Source organism: Panthera tigris, chromosome B2 (assembly GCF_018350195.1).
Source record: "Panthera tigris isolate Pti1 chromosome B2, P.tigris_Pti1_mat1.1, whole genome shotgun sequence".
NCBI lineage: Eukaryota > Metazoa > Chordata > Mammalia > Carnivora > Felidae > Panthera > Panthera tigris.
Genome location: NC_056664.1, coordinates 138,517,036 through 138,539,679, shown reverse-complemented (window position 1 = coordinate 138,539,679; position 22,644 = coordinate 138,517,036). Strand labels below are relative to the sequence as shown.

Genomic DNA, 22,644 nt, shown 5'->3' with positions numbered 1-22,644 from the left:
CATGCTCCTCCCCAACCATCCCCCTCCTCTTTTCCTTCCCACAAGAAAATAGAGCGTGAGGGCTGGGAGCCACAGCGGAGGGTTGAACCCACTGATTAAAACCAAGAAAAGGGGCACTACGTCTGGAGGAAATCCCAGCGTGCGTGTGGGAGAGGAATCAAAGGCACCTTGGAACCTCCGCATAGGAAAAGGCAGCCCCCCTCCACCCAGGGGAAAGATGCACTTAAGGGCACCACCCTCCTCTCTTTGACAATTATGGAGGGAAGCAGGGTCTGCCTGCGACTTAGAGAGGCCGCTCTCTACACCTGCAGAGAAGATCAAAGCCAACCTTCTCGGCTTATCAATGGAGTTCATTCATGGAAACCCAGCAGCAAGGGAGGATCACAAGTTATCTGAGGAAAACACAGAACATGAAAGAAAGGGCTATAATGAACAAACAGAACTGGCCCCAGAAGAAGCATAACTCACAGGACAGGAGAAAACGTGTTGTTAATTCTAGTATCTTAAGACAGATCTGAAATAGTAGTGTGTCCATAAAGCAAGTCCAGGCTGCTGTGAAAAAGAAGCAATCAGAAAGAGAGAGCTCTCAACAGGAGACAAAGAAACAAATTTTAAATGATCGCTTAAAAGAAACCTCAATGGACCTGAGAAATAACATGAACCACACTAAGCACCAAGGCTGTGAACTGGAAGAAAATACTGAGAAACATCACCGAACCGAAAGTTCAGAGGGGTAATATATCCAGAGGTCCAACGTCCATCCAACAGGAGTCTCAGAAGCAGCTATAATGGGAAGGAGGGAGTAAATAAATAAGTAAGTAAGTAAGAGCATGAAGGGAGGAAGGGAGTCTCCCCCAGCTGACCAAACACACGAGCAGCAAGCTGAAAGGGCCAACCAGCCTGCAGGAGGTGAATGAGGGACACCCAGTTACGTGAACATCACACCAGAGAGGGCTCTGCGACATGCCCCTCAGAAACCAAAGATGAGGTGAGCCTGTCCCCAGACTCCACTGGCAGGATTTGGAATGAGAGCAAGAGGAAGAGACCAAGGGGCTGTCAGAAGATCGTGGGTCAAGTCCCAGCTTGTAACTAACTAGCTGACTGACCGGGAAGAGGTCGCTGGCCTTCAGACTCCCTGAACACGGAGGGGGTGCTACGCACCTCCTTCCTCTACCCCCCTCGTCGTTCCTGCCCCCTGCACGGCAGACTCTCCCCGGAGAGTCATCTTAAATTCCCCCAGATGACTTGTGTATCCAGTGCTGAAAACCACTGGACAAGATGGACTCTAAAAGCCCTCTGGCTCTGTGGAAGGCAGCAGAGGGCATGGGGAAGAGTGGTCAGCAGAACCCGGGTGTAAATCCACTCGTGGCCTCTTCCCATCCACGTGATTCTGAATAAGTCTCTCATCTTGCTGGAATCCGGCCTTGCTCACATGTATGATGGAGAGCATAACGCCCTCCCCCATAATGTGATAAGGTGGAAACAAAATTGTGCAAGGAGGGGCACCTAGCTGGCTCAGATGCTACAGCACGTAACTCTCGATCTCAGGGTCGTGAGTTCAAGCCCCATGTTGGGCGTGGAGCCTACTTTAAAAAAAGTCATGCAAGGAAAAGAACGTGGATACAACACGTGACACCTAGCAGGTGATCACAAAATGGAGTTATGACAACTCTGTAACTCAGGTAACTAAGGGACAAGTGAGCTACAAAGGTCAGTGACATCCTTAAGTTCCCTGCTGTGAAACAGGTTAACCAACGGGATCCTGCCTGCAGGTGTAAACCTGCTCAGAAGGCAGCAGGGAAGGGATGAGCTGGGGCGTCCCAAGTGCCAAGTGGGCCGTGGAGGGATGGGCCCCGAAACAGGATGGTACAGGAGCCCACAGGAAAAGCTGTCCTCCCCCAGATGAACAAACCCTGTCGATAAAAAATAGGGGGGGTGGGGGGGGGTGAGTAGAATAAAGCTGTAACGCTGGCTTCTAGCCAATCTGCCAACAGATTCCAATACAAAACGGTTTCAACTGAGACTATTTGTTAATTTATTCGAAAGCAAGTTGGTGACAGCACACCATTTGTTTTCCTCTCCTGCCACAAATAATGTCCAAACTGACCTAATTAGAATTATCGTGACCCCAGCAATATGAATACCTCAGATGAAGAAGGAACGTATGGAAGACTTCATTTTTTTTAATTTTTTTTTTAGAAAGAGAGCACGTGAGCAGCGAAGAATGGTGGAGGGAGAGAGAATCCTACGCAGGCTCTATGCTCAGTGTGGAGCCTGACACAGGGCTGGATGCCACGACCCTGGGATCATGACCTGAGCCGAAATCAAGAGTCAGAGGCTCAACCGACTGAGCCGCCCAGGCGCCCCTATTCTTTTTTCAAAAAGTCCTTCTTCCTCCACTGATCAGAAACTCAGAACAATACAAAATTCCTCCCTGTTTTACTCATGTTCAGTATCATTTTTTTCCACCACACCCTCTTTTCTTTGGAGCACCCATCAAGCCAAAAATAATTTGGCTAAATCCCATCCGATGGAAATAGCTTTGACACTTAAAAGAACAGATTTTGAACTCCTTTTGATCTCATCTTTCCAGAGTCTAAAATAAGCAGAGGTGGCCTCAATTCACCATAAACATAAACAAGTTTTAGAAAGATTCCCCAAAAACCTCTGGGGAAAAAAAAGAAAGAAACTGAATTTTTGTCAATCATTTTCTGTTATTCAAGTGGCCCGAAACCATACAAAATCCCTACTTGAGTGATAATAGCATTTAATTGGTTTAGAGACCTTGTCTTTCACCTTTAATTTAGGATCCAAATTCTAGTTTTGCCCACGATGAAGTGAAAATGAGTTTGGCAGATACAGCCCAGTGCCCAGTTGGCATCTGAACAATAGACAATCTGGACCCTGAAATCTACATCTTAAAAGTAGAGGATTTGGCCAAGTTGAAAAGTCTGAACAGCAGCTGCCCGGACCCTATTGGGCATTGCAAGTACCGTGCTCTGTCCTCATAATGAATTCTGCTACAAAAAAGCATGTGGTCTAATTCTTTGCTTTTTGCTCCATTTTTCATGATATGGAATAAACAGATATTTTTATTTCTGAAAGCTGCATTTTTCATGCACAAAAAAAAAAAAAGAAAAAGAATTTATGTGATTACTGGAGGCAAAACAAAGCAACAAGAAAACCAGAAACCCGCCATTGCTTACTTTACATGTGTCACGCCTCATTAAATGTCTTCCTGTCTGACATTCTCCAAGTTGCTCCCAATGAGTCCATCTGGTCACTAAGCGATGCAATCAGTGACAAAGGCTCCCTAACAGCTCCATCAAAGGCCTGAGTGACACTGAGGAATTCTCAAAGGTAATGAGATTATTCTAATCTCTGATTGATGAAGTATTTTTCTAAGTAAGGAAACAGATATGAAGACTCCTATGGTGGGGGAGGGCATGAGAAAGTAATTACCAGACAAAGAAGAGGAGATTCCGCATCATCTTTGACACAGGAATACCTCAAGGTCATAATTATCATGGAAATTTCATACAATTTCTCAGAAAATGCCTCTACAATTTTATACGGCGACACTCTGGGCGAGAAATTCAAAATTAATTGGTTTTGGTCGTAAGTCACTTCGTAATACTAAATTACAGTACAGATTATTGCCAAATTGCAGTTTGGAAAAATGGTTAAATTAAACGTGGACTAGAGTGAATTTAAACTGCATAAACCATCTTCTATCCTCAGGGGCTTCCCGGCTGTTTGTTAGTCTTCTGAATGGAACACATTTTTCCAGATATTTTTGCTTCTGAGAACAAAACTCAGAGGAAGTAAGTAGTTTGCTATACACAGTTCCTGCTTTATTCTACCTCACCTTTTGGAATAGAGACAAGATACATTAAACTAACAAACCTTAAGCTTCAGGGATCCTTCAGGGCCCTGGGAAGGGCCCCCAAAATGTGTCCACAACATGCACTCTATTAGAAGTTATAGAAAAGAAGTTTTGGTTTTCTTTTTAAGAGAACCCCAAATTCAATGCGCTTGAGGTCCAATAAAATCTGGATTCCCCGGGCCCTACACTCCACTTCTCATATCCTTTACCTCATTATCCAACAGCTTCTGAAAATGTCAGGGGAGGCCAAGAAAGCAACAGAATTCTCAAGATGCCATCACGGCCATCAGGATTTTGTCTTCAAGACACGGCCCAGGCAAGACTTCGAGTAATTTCTTACTACTCAGGATGGGGGGAGAGCAGAAAAAAAGGGGGGTGAGGGAGGCACCTGATTATTGCTGAAGAGGATAGAAACAATTCTGGCCATCAAAACTTTTTTGAAGGACTGACCAAAACAGGACTCTTAAGTTGAAAACTCAGTGTATGTTAATTTAATTCCCCAAGGTAAAAACCGTGTACAGGGGGAAACAGCTCTCTTAAAAAACGGTATATATTTTTAATTACGGTAAAATATATGTAAATACATTGCCATTTTAGCCATTATTAAGTGCCCAGTCCAGTGACATTAAGAACGTCCACACCACTGTGCAGCCATCAACGCCTTCCGTCCCCAGAACAATTTCATCTCACAAAACTGAAACTCCATGCCTGCTAAACACTAACTCTCCATTCCTCCTCCTCCCAGATCCTAGCAATTACCATTCTACTTTCTGTCTCTATGAATTTGACTACTGTAAGCACCTCATGTCAGCGGTGTAAGAGAGATCATACACTGTTCTGTGATGGGTTATTTCACTTAGCATAGGGTCTTCAAGGTTCCTCCACGTTGCAGCAAGTGTCGGAATTTCCTTTTTAAGGCTGAGTAATATTCCACTGTCCGTATATACCACATTTGGTATACAAATGTCCATTCATCTGTCTGTGGACAGTTGGGTTGCTTCCACATTTTGGCCGCTGTGATTAATGCTGTTTTGAATATGCTACAAACGCTTGTCTGAATCTCTGCTTTCAATTCTTTGGGGTAAATACCCAGACGTGGAATTATTGGATTAGATGGTTATTCTATTCTTAATTTTTTTGAGAAACCGCCATATCGTTTTCCATAGCGACTGCTTCATTCTACATTCCAACCAACAGTGCAGAAGGGTTCCAATTTCTCCACATCTTTGCCAACAATTTATGGGTTTTTGTTTTGGGGTGACCAGCCATCCGGATAAGGGTGAAGCGGTACATCACTGTGGTTTGATGTGATTAGTGATACTGACCATTTTCTTACATGCTGATTGGCCATTTCTACATTTTCTAGTTTTTTGCCGAGGGGCACATCATTTCTTGCTCAGTGTCACGGATGCCCCGTGACTGCCAGTCCATTCCAGCTTGCTGAATCCACTTACGGTAGATATACTGCAAGTTAGGGGCAAACATCCAGGAGTGGGCAAGCAGGAACTGACCTTGCTTATAAACAGTAACCGGGTTTGATTTTATTCTTCAAGAAGAGGTCTTTGTTTCTCTAATCGCAACAAGAGCTAACGAGCACTGGGATTTCATTGGGTTCCATGCGTGGTACTGCATGTTTTTTACATACATGGTCCCATTTAAGTCTCACCGTAAGACTACGGACACAAACCAGTACACTGTTTAAGGATGAGAAAACCTGGGGTTTTATATAGCTAAAGTACTCTGCTTCAAATCACAGAGAGAGGGAGCTGAGGAAATGGAATTCAAACCAGCCCTGTAGAATTTAGGGAGTGACAGTTCCCGGCCACTACATGCTGCTATCCTAGTGCATCCAATACATGAACACAAAGCCCAGGAACAGGACTGCTAAGCAAACAGCAACACTTTAGGGTAAAAAGTAGAACCCAAAGGCCTTTTAGGACCATCTGTTATGGACTGAATGTTAGTGCCCCACCCTCTTCGTATGGTGCGATCTTAACCCCTAATGTGATGATGCTAGGAGTTGATGTTTGGGCAGGTGAAGAGTTTATAAAGGTGGAACTCTCGTGGATGGGATTGGCACTCTTATAAAAGAGGCCCCACAGAGCCCCCTTTCCCTCCTGCCAGGGGAGAGCACAGCAAGAAGACTGCTATAATCCAGGACTGGCTCTCCCGGAACCTGCTGGTGCTTTGATCTTGGAATTCTCAGCCTTCAGAACTATGAGAAATGTTTGTGCCATGCTTAAACAAAGAGTTTAACAAAATTATAAATTATACAGTTTAACAATTGTAACAAAAAAATGTACAGTACTTTTGTTATAACAGCCTGAACAGACTAAGCCACAAATTGGGACTGAGAAGCGGGGAGTCCAATTGGGACTGCTGTCACAAACACCTAACCATATGGAAGTGGTTTTGGAAGTGGGTAACAGGTAGAGGCTGCAAGAGTTTAAAGGTGCATGCAAGAAAGATCCCACACGACCATTAAGGATGATTCTGGTGAGGACTCAGAAAAGAACTATATAGAAAGTGGTGTGGTCCAAATGTTTGTGTCTCCCCAGAAATTCATACCATGAAGCCCTAGTCTGCCAAGTGATGGTAGTAGTAAGTGGGATTTTTGCAAGGTGATTAGGTCACAAGAATGGAGCCCATATGCATTAGATTAGGGCCCTTATAGAAGACAGCAGAGAGAGCTTGCTAAGCCCTCCTACCAAGCGAAGATACAAGAACTCAGCCACATGGAAAGGGCCCTCCCCCGACTACTGCTGGCATCCTAATCTTGGATGTCCAGCCTCCAGAACTATGAGAAATACATTTCTGTGGTTTATCAGCTACTTAGTCTATGGCATTTTGTTACAACCAATCTGAAAGGAACACGACAGAAAGCTTCCGTTTTCTTAGAGAATACTTCAGTAACCATGAACAGAGTGTAGAGATATGGATGGTCAGAGTCATTCTGATGAGGTCTCAGATGAAACAAGGTTATTGAAAACCAGGGGAAAGGCAACCCTTGCTATGGAGAGTCAAACCATTTGGGTGCCTTGCATTGGTGTTCGCATGTTTTCTGGAAGGTTTTCTTGGGAGTGATGAAATTGGAATATGCTGAATAACTTCTAACAAAATGTTGAAGATACAGGTTGGATCATCCTGATTGCTTCTAGTAAAATTTGAGGAGGGGGAAAAAAAAGGACTTAAATGTGGAATTTTGAAGCAAAAAAAGAACCAGAGCTTGAAGAATTGGAAAATTCTCAGCCTATCCATATTGCAAAGAATGAGAACACTGAGAGGGTGGCCAAGTGACCCACATTAAGGAGATTAACAGGATAGACCATTTCAATAGAATAGACCATTTCAATTTCTTCAAGAGAGAGAGGACTTCACAGACAATTCTGAAATTATCAGAAACTCTAACAATTCAGAAATTATCAGGGCTTCCAGGCAGATCCTCCCCTAGGGAACTCCAAGAGTGACAGCAGCCTGTGGCACTGGGCCACAGTCTATGCTGGGCCCAGATTCCCAACCTACAGAAGGTGTGGGAGAGTAACTGTTAAAGCTTTAAGCCTCCAAGTGCTGTAATTTACTACCCAACAACATGCAACTAATATAGTTACCCTTTTAAAAATTATCTTAACACTGATGAAGATACAATGCTTACACTTCTTCCAGTTTCTAAGTTTCCATTTTAGACTAAAATATTCTTTAATACGTGGAACTGAATTTATGTTGTTATGAATGTTGTAAAAAACTGAACTGAACGTAATAAAATTGGATTCAAATTTTAAAAAAACAAGAGGAAGAAAGAAGAGATTGGGATACACGCAGAGACACCAGGGCTATGCCTGTATGGAAGAGGACTGTGGGAAGAGGCAGCAAGGAGGTGACCGTCCTCAAGTCAAGCAGAGAGGCCTCACGTGAAACCAAACCTTCTGGCATCTTGATCTTGGATTTCCAGCCTCCAGAACTGAGAGCAAGTAAACTTATGTTGTTAAAGCCAGCAACAACAACAAAACAGGATTCTATTAAAGGGCAAATTTTAAGACACAAAAGGAGATAATATCAATGAGATAATTATCAAAGAGATGATATTATTGAAAAAATATCTGATAATCTACCAAGATGGAAGCAACGTGTTCAGGCATCCCGGCAAAGATCCCCACAACAGATCCCGCCCAGATCTCCTGAAGATGGCAACCAAGGTAGGATCTCAGGCCCACGGCCCCACCCACACCCAGTTCACTGGGGGAAGAGGAATGGAGGTCATGGGAGTTGGAGTTGGAACTGGCCATCCACTCCCGGAGCCAGTACCCTCATGGCAGAGAGGAGCGTGCTGATGTCCTGTCCTGAGGCAGGGCTCTGGCCATGCAGACGGCGAGAGGCTGGTGGCCTTTCTCCCCCTTCCTAAGGGGGTCAGGGTGCTGTTTGGTGCAGGAGCACCATGGCGGTCAGCCCAAACCCCTGCCCTGCCCCGCACCCCGCCACACCTGGCCTGACTCTGTTTCCCCACTTTCGTCTTTTACCTCTACCATCCCTCTCTAAATCTAGTTTCTCAGAAAGCTTCCTAACTCTCAAATAATGCAAAACCTCCCCACTCCCAGAGTTCCCCCAACGTCTCAACCAGCATCACTCATCGAGAGAGATAGCACTGAAAACCAGAACAAGCAAAACACAAACAAGGGAATTCTGCCCAACTGCCCAAAGTCACAGAGAGACGAGGAGGTCTGGAAGCAGGAGAAGGCAGAGCAGATGTGAGCTTGATACACAGGTAGAAATTCCACCGGAAGTGTGACCGCTCACTCTGGTACAGGACATCACACCCAATTTACAAAGCCCTTCACACACATGACCTCCCGCATCTTCGCAACAATCCTCAATTTGTGGTCCCACAACCACTAAGTAGTAGAGCTGGGATGTCAACTCATGCCTTTGGTCTGAAAAAATTTAGCAGAGCACTTCTGAAAGATCTCTAATTTATACCAGAATGTCTATATAACCCATGTCTTCCCATTGAATGAATGGCAGTGGAAAGTCCTGGTATCTTTCATCATATTCAGGAACCTACTTAATAGCAAAAGAATTATAATTGAAGGAAGGTCAACTCTAAACTCTGACTACAGCTACCATAAGCACTACCCCATCTGTCCAGGAGATGGATAAAAAAATCTCAGCAACCCATACCCTGCAGTATTCCGGAGCCCTCTCCGACAGGAAGTCACAATGTAGCCTAAATCCCTCTGCCTCAACTTAAGTCCATCTCCTTCTAATCTCTGCTCTATAGGCCATGTAACTTTTCACCCACTATTCATAACACCCTCACTTGCTCCTCATTTTAAAAAGTCTAACTTAGGGGTGCCTGGGTGGCTCAGTCGGTTGAGCGTCCGACTTCAGCTCAGGTCATGATCTCGCAGCTCGTGAGTTCGAGCCCCGCGTCAGGCTCTGTGCTGACAGCTCAGAGCCTGGAGCTGGTTTCAGATTCTGTGTCTCCCTCTCTCTCTGTCCCAACCCACTCACATTCTGTCTCTGTCTCTCTCAAAAATAAATAAACATTAAAACAAATTTTTTTTTAAAGTCTAACTTTAATTTTTTTCGGGGCACCTGGGTGGCTCAGCCAGTTGAGCATCTGACTCGTGATTTCAGCTCAGGTCATGATCACAGGGTCGTGGGATCAAGCCCCTCATCGGGCTCTGCACTCAGCATGGAGCCTGCTCGAGATTCTCTCTTCCTCTCTCTCTGCCCCTCCCTGCTCAAGCTCTCTCTCTCAAAAAAAAAAAAAAAAAAAAAGTTTTAGCTTTTTTTTTTTTCCATGTTTATATATTTTGAGAGAGAGACAGCATGAGCAGAGGCAAGGCAGGGCAGAGTGAGAGGGAGAGAGAATCCCAAGCAGGCTCCACACAGCACAGAGACTAACACGGGCTTGATCTCACGAACTGTGAGATCATGACCTGAGCCCAAACCAAGAGCCGGACACTTAACTGACTAAGCCATCCAGGCATCCCCCACGTTTAGTTTTTTAATCATAAACATAGTGGTTTTTTCACACTCACTTCTTAAGTCAGCATCGTCTTACTCAACATCTTCAATGCTTTGTTGAACAGACAGAAAAAAGCAAAGGAAACGCGCAGCGTTCGCTCAGCAATTTCTCTGCATTTTGCAGCCCACCTCTGCTGGCCACAAAGGGAGACCAGTTAAGGGGAAGTGGAAACACGGCCTTCTCTCTAAGCCGTCTCCTCGAATGCATGTGGCACCAAGAACAAAGTGTCAGTCTCTTTAACCCCCCACTTCCCATCGCAGGGAAAAGAGAGGGAGGGCAGGGCCGGCAAAACCCAGTCCACACAAAACCAGCTGGCAGATGGTGGGTCAGAGGGCACGAGGGAGCTGAAATGCCTCTCACAACAGGTGGGTAATCTGCAGGATGACGAGGGCAAGAAGGCTTAATCAACCTTGGAGCAGTTAGAGACTTCCCTTAAATTTACGATGATCCTTACTACACGGGTATGTTTCCATTGGGAAAATTCACCAAGCTCCCAGCATGACTTGTGCTCTTTATACTTCTGTAAAAAGATTTTTTTTTTAATACTTAGCAAATCTCAAAGGAGAAAATTCTTCAAATCAAGCTCTACTTTCTCCTATGACAGGAGAAAAAGACGGCCTCTTTACTTCTTAACGGTGCAAATGGAGACACAAAGAATTCCATATGGTCGGCTAGATAGTACAAAAACAGGATAGAGAACAAAGATCCAGCCAGCCATAGCTTCAGATAAGGATTCAGAACAGCAATGGATACAGAAAACAGTAAGGACTCAGCCAGAAACTCTGAGGAACACAGTGAAAATTATTCACGCAGACCAACAGTATCAGGGGAAAAATCATTTAGCTGTGGGTAATAGGAGTGAGCTGTGATTTTTTTTTTTCAGGACAATAGAGATTTTAAAGTCTTAATCATTGGAGAGATAACTGCAGAACTATCAGACTAAGGGGGAAAAAGTGGTAATTTCTAGTTTACTTAGGACCTAACATATGCCAGGTATGGTGACAAGCAATTCATTCATTTAAGGCACACAACTAAATTTGAGGGGAGTATTTTACTGCCCCTATTTTACAGAAGAGAAAGTGGAGGCTCATTAAATTTATTAAAGGGCATACATGCATAAATAATTCATGGAGAAAAGATTTGAATTGGGTCTAACTCCTTCCAGTATGCTACCGTGGATTATCATGAAGCTTGGAAGAAAGTTCCAAACAACAGAAAAACTGTGAAGTAACAATTAGGTGAAGAGGAACTGAGAGAGTTCTAGAGAGAGAGGCTTGCCTAAGGAAGAAGGCAAATCTCTCAGAATAAAGCCCTGAACTTAACAACTACTAATTTTAGATTTCTGACCTCTAAGAATTTTAGAGCTAATAGGGACATTGAGATCAACTCACTTCTCATGGAAAAAAAGAAGAGTAAATAACATATTTCAACATATCTCCCCCTCCCCCACCTCTCTTTTTCATTCAACATTGGCCAACAAATATTTGCTGAGTGCCTACTATGTGCTAGGGCATCTTTAAAATTCTAATCAATCGTCTCCTTGAACTTTCCACCAAAAAGACCTAAATGATACACATTGTATACACAGTTACTCTTTCTTCAACCTGCCCAGATTTACCAAAAGATGGGCCAACTATTGTTCGTGAAGCATCGAATGGAAGTTCCAAATCCTAGGAAAAGTAAAATTTCTAAATTTTAAGATGTTTAATTCTAAAAATTCTAGAACTTTTCATACTGGGATGCCTAACTGGCTACAGCATGAAATTCTTAATCTCAGGGTCAGGAGTTGGAGCCCCACATTGGGTGTACTATAATATATATATTATATACTAACTATATATTATATATTATATATATAATATAGAGTCTTGCCTAAGAAGGAAAAAATATATATTATATATAAATGTTATATTAACATATTATATATTAGTATTATACATTATATATATCTTATATATGTGTGTATATATATATGTATATATGTGTGTGTGTGTGTATATATATATATATATACATGTATATATGTATATATGTATATACATATACCATCATAACCTTCCAGGAGGCTTTTACTTCAGTTAAGCAAGGACTGTGTGTATGACTCTGTCCCATAATCACAGTCCACTGATGGTCATTTGTATTCAAAAGATTCATAGTATTTTAACATATGATTCTGATAAGAATAAGAAATTCCAGACTTTTCTAGAGGCCTCCTTTGGGACTAAACCAGGTTTAGTTTTCTTAATGGTGGAAAAAAGAGGCTAAATACAATTCCAAATCGCTTAGACCTTACAGTTCCAGTGATGATGGTCATCTTTCTCTATGTCTCTTTCTCTCCCTCTCTCTCTCTCCTACACACACACACACACACACACACACACACACACACATAACAGGGTATCTGCAAAACTCCAAAATTATTCTGAGTCTGATTTAAACACAGGAAAATAAGGTTTAATGCCAAAAATAAAAAGTTAGAAAATTAAATTACCATTTACATACCCATCCAGCAAATGAGAAATTAGTACCTACCATGATTAAACAAAATAATAGGCTCATTTCCTCCAAACCAGACCTCTACCTTTTTCTCTTCAGCTATGAAAGTTTCTTTGACCCCTTCAAGTTTCACTGAATTAAAATTTTATATTTCCCTAAATTTACTTAACATAGAGGCACCCCGCTGGCTTAGCTGGTAGAACATCTAACTCTTGATCTCAGGGTCATGAGTTTGAGGCCCATGTTGGGTGTACACATTACTTTAAAAAATAAGTAAATAGGGGCACCTGGGTGGCTCAGTCAGTTAAGTGCCCAATTCTTGATTTCGGCCCACGTCATGATCTCACAGTTGTGAAATCAAGCCCTATGTCCGGCTCCATGCTGAGCACAGAACCTGCTTGAGATTCTCTCTCTCTCTCCCTCTCTCTCTCTGCTAGTCTCATCATGTGCATTCTCTCTCTTTCTCTCAAAATAACATTTTTAATAAATAAATAAATAAATAAATAAATAAGACACAATTTTTTAAAAATATTTAAGATGGACTTTTATTTTGCTTATTTTCAGTAAGGATCCTCTAAACATTAAAAATATTTATAATTAGGGGCACCTGTGTGGCTCAGTCAGTTAAGCACCCAACTTCAGCTCAGTTCAAGATCTCAGGCTTCGTGACTTTGAGCCCTACATCAGGTTCTGCCCTAACAGTGAGGAGCCTCCTTGGATCCTCTGTCTCCATCTCTCTATGCCCCTCCCCTGTTCGTGCCCTCTCTCTCTGTCTCTCTCTCTCTCTCTCAAAAATAAACATTAAAAATTACTAAAAATAAAATAAATAAAAACATTTACAAATAGCCAGTAAAAATGTTCTAAACTTTGTTCTAAACTTAAAATCTTCATATAAAAGAGTATCTATAAAAACATTTACAACTAACATTATATTTAAAATGGTAAAGACCGAATATTTCCTACCTAAGACCAGGAGCAAACGAACATTGTCTGGAGGTACTAGCCAATGCAATAAGGCAGGAAAAATCAGTTAACTAACCTAGCCAGGATTCAAACATGGGACTCACAGACTGTCATATGCTTTGAGCCAAAACTCCATGAAGAAGCAACTGGTAAAAGCTTCTTTCATATTTTTTTTTTTTTTTTGATTCACTCAGTTGCAAGAATACAGCAAACATCCAAATGAAAATGTCCAATTGGAAGCTAAGAACTCTGGACTCACAAAAGAGGTTCCAACTAGAGGTGTATTAACTGGGCAGAAATGGGCATGTATGAATGGTAGTTGAAGGCAGGGGCAAACACAGCATTATCTTAAGAGGATAAAGAGGACCCAGGATGGTCCCCTAAAGAGAACATCATCTCCTGACAGTGGGAAGAGAATCTAAAGGGCAACAGGAAACGAATGATAAGCAAAGAAAGAAGAAAGCCAAGAGAAAGGGGCTAGGCTAGAAGCCAATGGCAGCAGATGCTTCAAGGAAAAGAGACAAGAGTGTTCAAGGAAACAGAGCTGCTCTAAGAAAGATGCACATGAGAACTATCTCTTGGGCAAAATTTCTTTTTCTGAGTGTAATTCATATCTGGCATATTTCTCTTTTAAATAAGAAACTAAGTCGGGTTGCCTGGGTGGCTCAGTCAGTTAAGCATCCAACTTCGGCTCAGGTCATGATCTCGTGGTTCGTGGCTTCGAGCCCTGCATCAGTCTCTGTGCTGACAGCTCAGAGCCTGGAGCCTGCTTCGGATTATGTGTCTCTCTCTGCCCCTCCCCTGCTCGCACTTGGTCTCTCTCTCTCAAAAATAAATAAACATTGGGGCGCCTGGGTGGCGCAGTCGGTTAAGCGTCCGACTTCAGCCAGGTCACGATCTCGCGGTCCGTGAGTTCGAGCCCCGCGTCAGGCTCTGGGCTGATGGCTCAGAGCCTGGAGCCTGTTTCCGATTCTGTGTCTCCCTCTCTCTCTGACCCTCCCCCGTTCATGCTCTGTCTCTCTCTGTCCCAAAAATAAAAAATAAAAAAAAAAAAAACTAAATAAACATTAAAAAAAATAAATAAATAAATAAACATTAAAAAAAAATTAAATAAGAAGCTAAGTCTTTCTAAAACTTCTTTGTTATTTTTAAACATAAAACACTTGCTTTGTTTCTACTCTGGATTTCAGAACCAAAGGGCTATACCAATTATAAGATTAGGGAATATCATAAAATAGATATTTTTAAACCAAAGATATTATAGACCATAAATAATATTGCTCAAAAGCATAAGATTAAATTTAATCTTTTTCATTGCTGCCTGGGAGAAAGAAGCCAGCTGCCCTCCAGGAATCAAGAGTATAAAGCTTAGCCATGGCTCCTAAAAGACCACAGAAGTGGCCCAGTGGTAACAACACAAAACTTGGTCTCTCAGGGCTACCTTCCAAAAGGGCTGAGGCAAGGATGCAGAGGTTCCAAGGCCATCATTATGGCAATAAATATGCAAGTACACAAAATGGGACCCAGCTGTATTAATCTATTTCCAACATCCAGAAAGAAAACCATAAGACCTGAGAACAAGGAAAATCAAAACCAGTTTGACCGGACATGTTTAATGTACGACATAGAAGTCACATATGGAAGGCACCATCATGGCCAACAAAGATAGAAAACGCAAATGAGCTATGGTCCTGGAATCTCAAACTATAATAAGTTAACACATAGCTGTTGTCTGTATATAGACAGAAAATATTAGACCAAAATTATTTTAGTCTATATACAGCAAAAATGTTAAAAAAAAGCAAAAAACAAAAAAACAAGTCTCCTGGGTCTCTACTCCTCCCCATTTGACAGACAGCTGCATCTTCTGGGGCAGTGCCAGCCATGTCCCCAAGACATGATGGTGAAGGTCGGAGTAAATGGATTTGGCCATATTTGGCATCTGGTCACCAGGGCTGCTTTTAACTCTGGCAAAGTAGATACTGTAACTGTCAGAGACCCCTTCACTGACCTCTGTTATAGGGTCTACATGTTCCAATATGATTCCATCCACAGAAAATGCAATGGTATAGTCAAGGCTGAGAATGGGGAAACTTGTCATCAATGGAAAGCCCATCTTCATCTCCCAGGAACAAGATCCCACCAACATCAAAAGGGGTGATGCCAGTGCTGTGTTGTGGAGTCCATGGAGGTCTTTGCCACCAGGGAGAAGGCTAGGGCTCACTTGAAGAGTAGGGTCAAGAGGATCATCATCTCCGCCCCTTCTGCTAATGCCCAATGTTTGTGATGGGTGTGAACCATGAGAACTATGGTAACTTCCTCAACATTGTCGGTAATCCCTCCTGTACCACCAATTGCTTGGCCCCTCTGGCCAAGGTCACCTATGACAACCTTGGCATCGTGGATGGACTCACAGCCACAGTCCACACCATCAACTGCCACCCAGAAGACCGTGGACGGCCCCTCTGGGAAGCTGTGACATGATGGCCGAGGAGCTGCCCAGAGCATCATCCCTGCTCCTACTGGCAGTGACAAGGCTATAGGCAAGGTCACCCCCAAGCCGAATGGGAAGCTCACTGGCATGGCCTTCCATGTCCCCACCCCCAAAAGGTCAGACATGGATCTGACCTACTGCCTAGACAAAGGTGCGAAATATGATGGCATTAAGAAGGTGGTGAAGCAGGCATAGGAGGGCCCCCTTAAGGACATCCTGGGCTACACTGAGGACCGCGTTGTCTCCTGCAACTTTAACGGTGACACCCACTCTTCCACCTTCAATGCTGGGGCTGGCATTGCCCTCAATGACCACTTTATCAAGTTCATTTCCTGATGTAATTTCCTTATGGTCCACACTGCCTCTAAGAGCCCCCTGGACCACTAGCCCCAGCGACCGCAAGAGGGAGAGAGAGGCCCTCAGCTACTGAGGAGTCTTGTCCCCCTTCCCCCAACACACTGAGAATCTCCCAATCTTCACACAGTTCCCATCCCAAGCCCCTTGAAGAAGGAGAGGGGCTTGGGGAGCCCTACCTTGTCATGTACCATCAATAAAGTACACTGTACAAAAAAAAAAAAAAAAAAAAGTCGCCTGCATCCTCAAGAGGCACAGAGTACAAAAGTACAGGATGAAGAAAACAAACCCTAATTGCCCTCAGAGAATTCTCCCTGAATTATTTTGGAGATGCCTCAATTCTCTATTTAATTTTGTCTCTGTGTGGACAGGGATTTAATGATTAATACCACACAGGACACAGATTCCTAGCAGCATCTGTATTTTTCAAATGTAAACCCGCTGAGTGGTCCACTCCATGCACCGCATGGTGAGTGGGTGGTAGGGAAAGGGTCACCATTCATCTTTCTAAGCTGTAATTGTTGTTCACAGAACGACAGGTTCACACAGGCTGAAGACATGTGCGTGTACAAGAAGAAAACACACAGAAACAGTAAAGAAACCATTCTGGCAAAATGGCTTATCCTCTTCAACCTAAACAATTTCCCTTCTCGCACTGGTGCCAACTTTCCAACAAATGTGCAAAATTAAGCATTTTCTTTTCTATATGCTATGAAGTATATTTGGTATTTTGAGAGGCTCGTCTATCTCTTCTGGTATTTATGGGAACAGTGAATTTTCTACCTCAATTAATTGCCCCTGGGTTCACTCTAGACACCTTCCAAATATGAATTTAAGCAACTTTTCATAGATCCCTCAAATTCAAGATACAACATGATATTCAGTCCTAGGAGTTTTCTTTATTCTCGATTCTACCCGTAAGTGAGAAAAGTAAGATTATTGAAATGAGTAATGCTATGGAGGGTTTTTTTTTTAATTTTTTTAAGTTTATTTTTGAGACAGACAGTGCAAGTGGGGGAGGGACAGAGAGAGAGAGAGAGGGAGAGAGAGAATCCCAAGCAGGCTCTGTGCTATCAGCACAGCCCAATGCAGGGCTTGAACCCACGAAACCGTGAGACGTCATCTGAGCCAAAACCAGGAGTCGGACGTTTAACCGACTGAGCCACCCAGGAGCCCCAGTAATATTATGTTTTAATCATTAAGTCAATGACCCAGAAATCTGATACATTTAGTTCCTTTTATTTGAATACAGGATTGGCAGTCTGTTCAGTTTTACATGAAAGTCACAATACCCAGATGAACCGCCTTTTCTTATAATCTGAGAAAACTAAAAAAAGAGGAAAAAAAAACCAAAAAAACCTGGAGGGTTGCCTGGCTGGCTCAGTCAGTGATCTCAGGATTATAAATTCAAGCTCCACATTGGCTGTAGAGATTACTTAAAATAATCTTTATGAAAAAAAAAAAAAAAACAAAACTGGGGCACCTGGGTGGCTCAGTCAGTTACGTGTCTGACTTCAGCTCAGGTCATGATCTCACGGTTCGTGAGTTCGAGCCCCGCCATTGGGCTCTGTGCTGACAGCTGGGAGGCTGGAGCCTGCTTCGGACTCTGCGTCTCCCTCTCTCTTGTTCCTCCCCTGCTTGTGCTCTCTCTCAAAAATAAATAAAGATTTAAAAAAATTTTTAAAAAAAAGCTGGGGACAAACTATAAAATAGGAAAAAATTATTTACGGTATCAGCAACAGGGGCACCTGGCTGGCTCAGTCGGTAAACCATGCAACGCTTGATCCTGGGGTCATGAGTTCAAGCCCCACATTGGGCATAGAGCCTACTCAAAAAAATATCAGCAATAGTGACTCAATCACTTACAAAGGCTCACTTGGATTTGACTAGACTAACTCTGATACCTAACACATACAGATGCATATATATATATTTAGCCTTACAAAAACAAAATGACAGGATTTTCGGCACACTGGTCAAAGAGTTAAATATGTTAGAAGGTAGCCTGTGAATACCAAGTGGGTGGCATTTCATGAAAATTCTCATCCACATGTAACAAAAAACATAATAATGGTCAGGGAGGACAAAGACCCTCATGGGAGCTCATTTTACCAAAACCATGAACGCATTCTCAAATTTAAAATTTTATGGCTATTAAGGCGTCATTACCATGCGAGAAACTTTCTTACCTGTTATTCCTCAGGTGTTCTAGCAAGAGACAGTAAAGATCTTAATCTAAACACAGTCAGCTCCCTAAAATGAGAGGTTTAATCTCATTATCTGGAACCACAGATGCTTCCTTGTCGAGCCATAAGCTCAGGGCAGGGCACTTACCAAAAGTTATTAATGGCGAACAACAGAATCCGAAATCTAATGTCCCCCCTTATAGGAAAATAGCTTTCTTCCAAGATTTACTGCACAGAAGTGAGGGAAATTAGCAAAGACAGTCTTCCACAAGCACACAAGGGGTGGTGAGCACTCCCCCGCAGTGGGACCAAACGCCTGAGCAGACAGCCCCTCAGCAGTGGGGTGGACAGGACAAGAAGGCTTGCGATCTGGAAGCGGAATAAAAGCAGAGATCGGCAGCTAACTCCTTCTCGCAGCCAGCCGTGGTCGGATCCTCAGCTGGTGTTGCTTCTCAACCTTAATCCCTCCAGGTCACAGTAACAAAATGTAAGCGGCCATCACAAGACTTCCAAAACCAAGTTTACCACAAGAAGGAAGTTCGATTTTAACACTGACACCCTAAGCCACTTCCCTTGTTCTCCAGGAAAAAGGCCCTAAGATTCATCACAACTTGGCTGTGAGATATCTGAGGAATGAAGTGTTTTCCCTTTTACAAGAAATAAGGATATTCAAGGGTGGTCTTGTACCAGGGGCTCATCCTCTTTCCTTGGGGATTCCAGCCAATCTCCCTACCTCACCTCCCATGTTTGATCATCCCTCCAGCTGCCAGCCTGTCACGCTTTCAGAAAGTTATCATAAAGTGGGGCGCCTGGGTGGCTCAGTCTGTTGAACATCCAACTCTTGGTTTCTGCTCAGGTCATGATCCCAAGGTCATGGGATCAAGCCCTGTGTCAGGCTCCACAAGGGGCGGGAAGACTGCTTAAGGTTCTCGATCGCTCTCTCTCTCTCCCGCCCTCCTTCCCCCCCTCCCCCCCTCCCCCTCTCCTCCTTGCTCACATTCTCTAAAATAAAATAAAAAGGGGGTGCCTGGGTGGCTCCGTCAGTTAAGCATCCAACTTCGGCTCAGGTCATGATCTCGCAGTTTGTGAGTCCAAGCCCCGCACCGGGCTCTGTGCTGACAGCTAGGAGCCTGGAGCCTGCTTCGGATTCTGGGTCTCCCTCTCTCTGTCCCTCCCCCACTTACAACCTGTCTGTCTCTCTCTCTCTCTCTCTCTCTCAAAATAAATAAACATTAAAAAAAGTTTAAAAAATAATAAAAAGAAAATAAAAGGAAAGTTATCAGAAAGTAATATGGAAACAATTTCAAGCCTACCTGTTTCTATGGGTGACAAACTACGAAACTTACAAAGAACAGCAAATCCCTATTTCACAAAGTTTCTGAGTACACAGAAAAAGCTGGAAAGCTTACCATTTCAGGAATCCTAATGCAATAATCAAGAAATGAGGGGGCCACTTGGGTGGCTGAGTCAGTTCTCAGCACAGAGCCTGCTTCAATTCCTGTCTCCCTCACTCTCTGCCCCTCCCCTGTTCTGCCTCTGTCAAAAATAAATTAAAAAAAAAAAACAAGAAATGAGGAATGAATATTGTTCCTCCTTTAATGGACAGAATATCAACTTAGAAAATCAAAGACAGTCAACTGAAAATCTACTGGAATTATTAAGCAAGTTCAGTAAGGGGACCATATAATGAATATACAAAGTGAGTAGGCTTCTACACATTAGTGATAACCACTTAAAAACTGAGTGAAAAATCCTTTATCACCTGCAAAAATTACTAAAAAAAAAAAAAACCTAGGAAGAGAGTAACAATGTATATTTATATTTAAAAACTATAAAACTTTTACTGAAAGGCATAAAAAGACCTAAAAAAAAAAAAAAAAAAACAAAACACCACTGAAATATTCTATGTTCCTTGATAGGAAAGTTCAAATCAACAGGTCAGTTCTCCTTAAATTAGCACACATTCACTGCAATCCCAAATTGATTTTTAGAACAATGTGATAGGCTGCTTCTAAAGTGGATCTAGGGGCACCTGGGTGGCTCAGTCGGTTGAGCGTCTGACTTCAGCTCAGGTCATGATCTCGCAGTCTGTGAGTTCGAGCCCCGCGTCGGGCTCTGTGCTGACAGCTCAGAGCCTGGAGCCTGTTTCAGATTCTGTGTCTCCCTCTCTCTCTGCCCCTCCCCCGCTCATGCTCTCTCTGTCAAAAATAAACAAACATTAAATAAATAAATAAATGAATAAATAAATAAATAAATAAATAAATAAAGTGGATCTAGAAGAATAACTTTGTAGAGTAGCCAAGAGGAAGTATTCTGAGAAAAATATACATATACATCAACAAGGGAGTATCTGCCCCCTCCAATGCAAAATATCCTGTAAAGTTATGGTAATTTTGAATATTTCTGTTTAGTACCAAACCATCAGAGTCCAGAAAGAGATACAAGTTACACGGAAATTTAGAATATGATAAACGTGGCATTCCCAGTAAGTAGAGGAAAGATCAGCACGGTAACAACTGGTGTTTCATCAAGTTTCTCTCTTCCCAGCCCACTGCTCTGTCGTACGGTTTCACAGTGTGCGAAACCAGGGGCTCCAGTCTCTCCTAAATCACACAGGCTGCCAAAGCCAAGGAGTGTGTGTGAGCTTCTATAGCTTCTCACCACGTCCCTAACAAAGGGTGAGCCCACATTTGGACGAAGCCAAAATCAGAGTCAGATTATTTCAACTTTGAAGTTCTCACGGGAGAGCCGAGACACCGCCTCTCTACTTACAGAGGCTGGCACCAGGGCCACACAGGCTGTCATGTGAGTCACGGATGAGTCAGCCCCTGAGTCTGCCAGGCCCTGCTTGACTACGTCCACCTCTAGCGTGCAGCCTCTTTGTTACAAAAACATTTCCAATCCCCACTGAGTGTTCTGCAATGGTCTACTCCCTTCAGAACGCGACGAGTGACCACAGTGAGTTTTGCAAAGAAAAGTAATTGCTTACCATGAAAACATGCTACCCCCACGGTGACGGGGGGTGGGGGTGGGGGCGGGGAGTGAGGAACTCTGAATTCCCATTGCAAAAGGATGATTCTTAATGGGAACCTTGGGAAGAACTTGGGGAAAGCACGTCAGAAATGATGCCAAGATCATTTGTATTTGCTGAGGAGTAAACAAAGATTGTTATCATGTGCAATTCTGAATCTGTCCCTAAGGGGAATACTGGTTAGCATTTCATGATGTGACAGCTTTCCCAGGTCTTAAATATTCCTCTCATTAGAAGTCCTTTTTTATCCAGTATCTAACCAAAGCCATGCAGCACTTTCAGAAGACAAAGCAAAATGTCTGGATGGAAGCTGTTTTGTGTTTCCACAGAGAAACCAACCTGTCATCATCAGGCCTCCAGCAGGGTTACACGGCACCTCTGAGAAGGCAGAATGGTTAAAGAAGCCTACTGCATTTCTGAGCCAGGACTACGAAGAAATGTATAGAGACCAATTAACGTTCAGGGTTCTGAGGTCTCAGAATCGCCAGAAGAGGCTCGCATCCAGCCACTCAATACCAAAAGATCTAAGTACTTTTCAGAAGGTTCCTTTTCCTCCCCTTCTGTTCTTTGGCAATGGGGGGAGCAGTGAGAGGAGGGGAGGGAAGGGAAGGCGCTCACAGCGTTCGTGTATGTGGATTGAAAATACATTTTTTAGGGGCACCCGGGTGGCTCAGTCAGTTGGGCGTTTCACTCTTGGGTTTCGGCTCAGGTCATGATCTCACGGTTCATGGGTTCGAGCCCTGCACTGGGCTCCAGGCTACTGGCGTGGAGCCTGCTTGGGATTGACTGATTGATTGATTGATTGATTGATTCATGCATTCATTCATTCATTCTCTCTCTCTCAAAAATAAATAAAATATTATGGGGGAGCCTGGGTGGCTCAGTTGGTTAAGCACCTGACTTCGGCTCAGGTCATGATCTTGCAGTTCGTGAGTTCCCGCCCCGCGTCGGCTCTGTGCTGACAGCTCGGAGCCTGGAGCCTGGAGCCTGGAGCCTGCTTTGGATTCTGGGTCTCCCTCTCTCTCTCTTCCCCCTCCACCCCCACTTGTGCTCTCTCTCTCAAAATAAACAAACACTAAAAAATATATATTATGATGGGTAGGAGTACACATTAAATAAACTCCTTAAAAAAAAAAAAACAGGTTCTGTGGGATACTAGATAACTAAAATGACATTTAACAAAGTGCAGGAGGAGTGTCTGCACACTTC

At 43.2% G+C, this 22,644-nt stretch overlaps 1 protein-coding gene and 1 pseudogene across 1 annotated transcript in view; one reads left to right on the top strand and one right to left on the bottom strand.

Moving 5' to 3' along the window:
• Nucleotides 1–19,894, bottom strand: part of TIAM2 (TIAM Rac1 associated GEF 2) — a 188,576-nt gene extending 168,682 nt beyond the window's left edge. The window contains 1 exon segment of the mRNA XM_042987371.1: nucleotides 19,814–19,894. The gene's annotated coding sequence lies outside the window, so the exon portion shown is untranslated.
• Nucleotides 15,268–16,283, top strand: LOC122238787 (annotated as a pseudogene).
• Nucleotides 19,895–22,644: the final 2,750 nt, after the last annotated feature.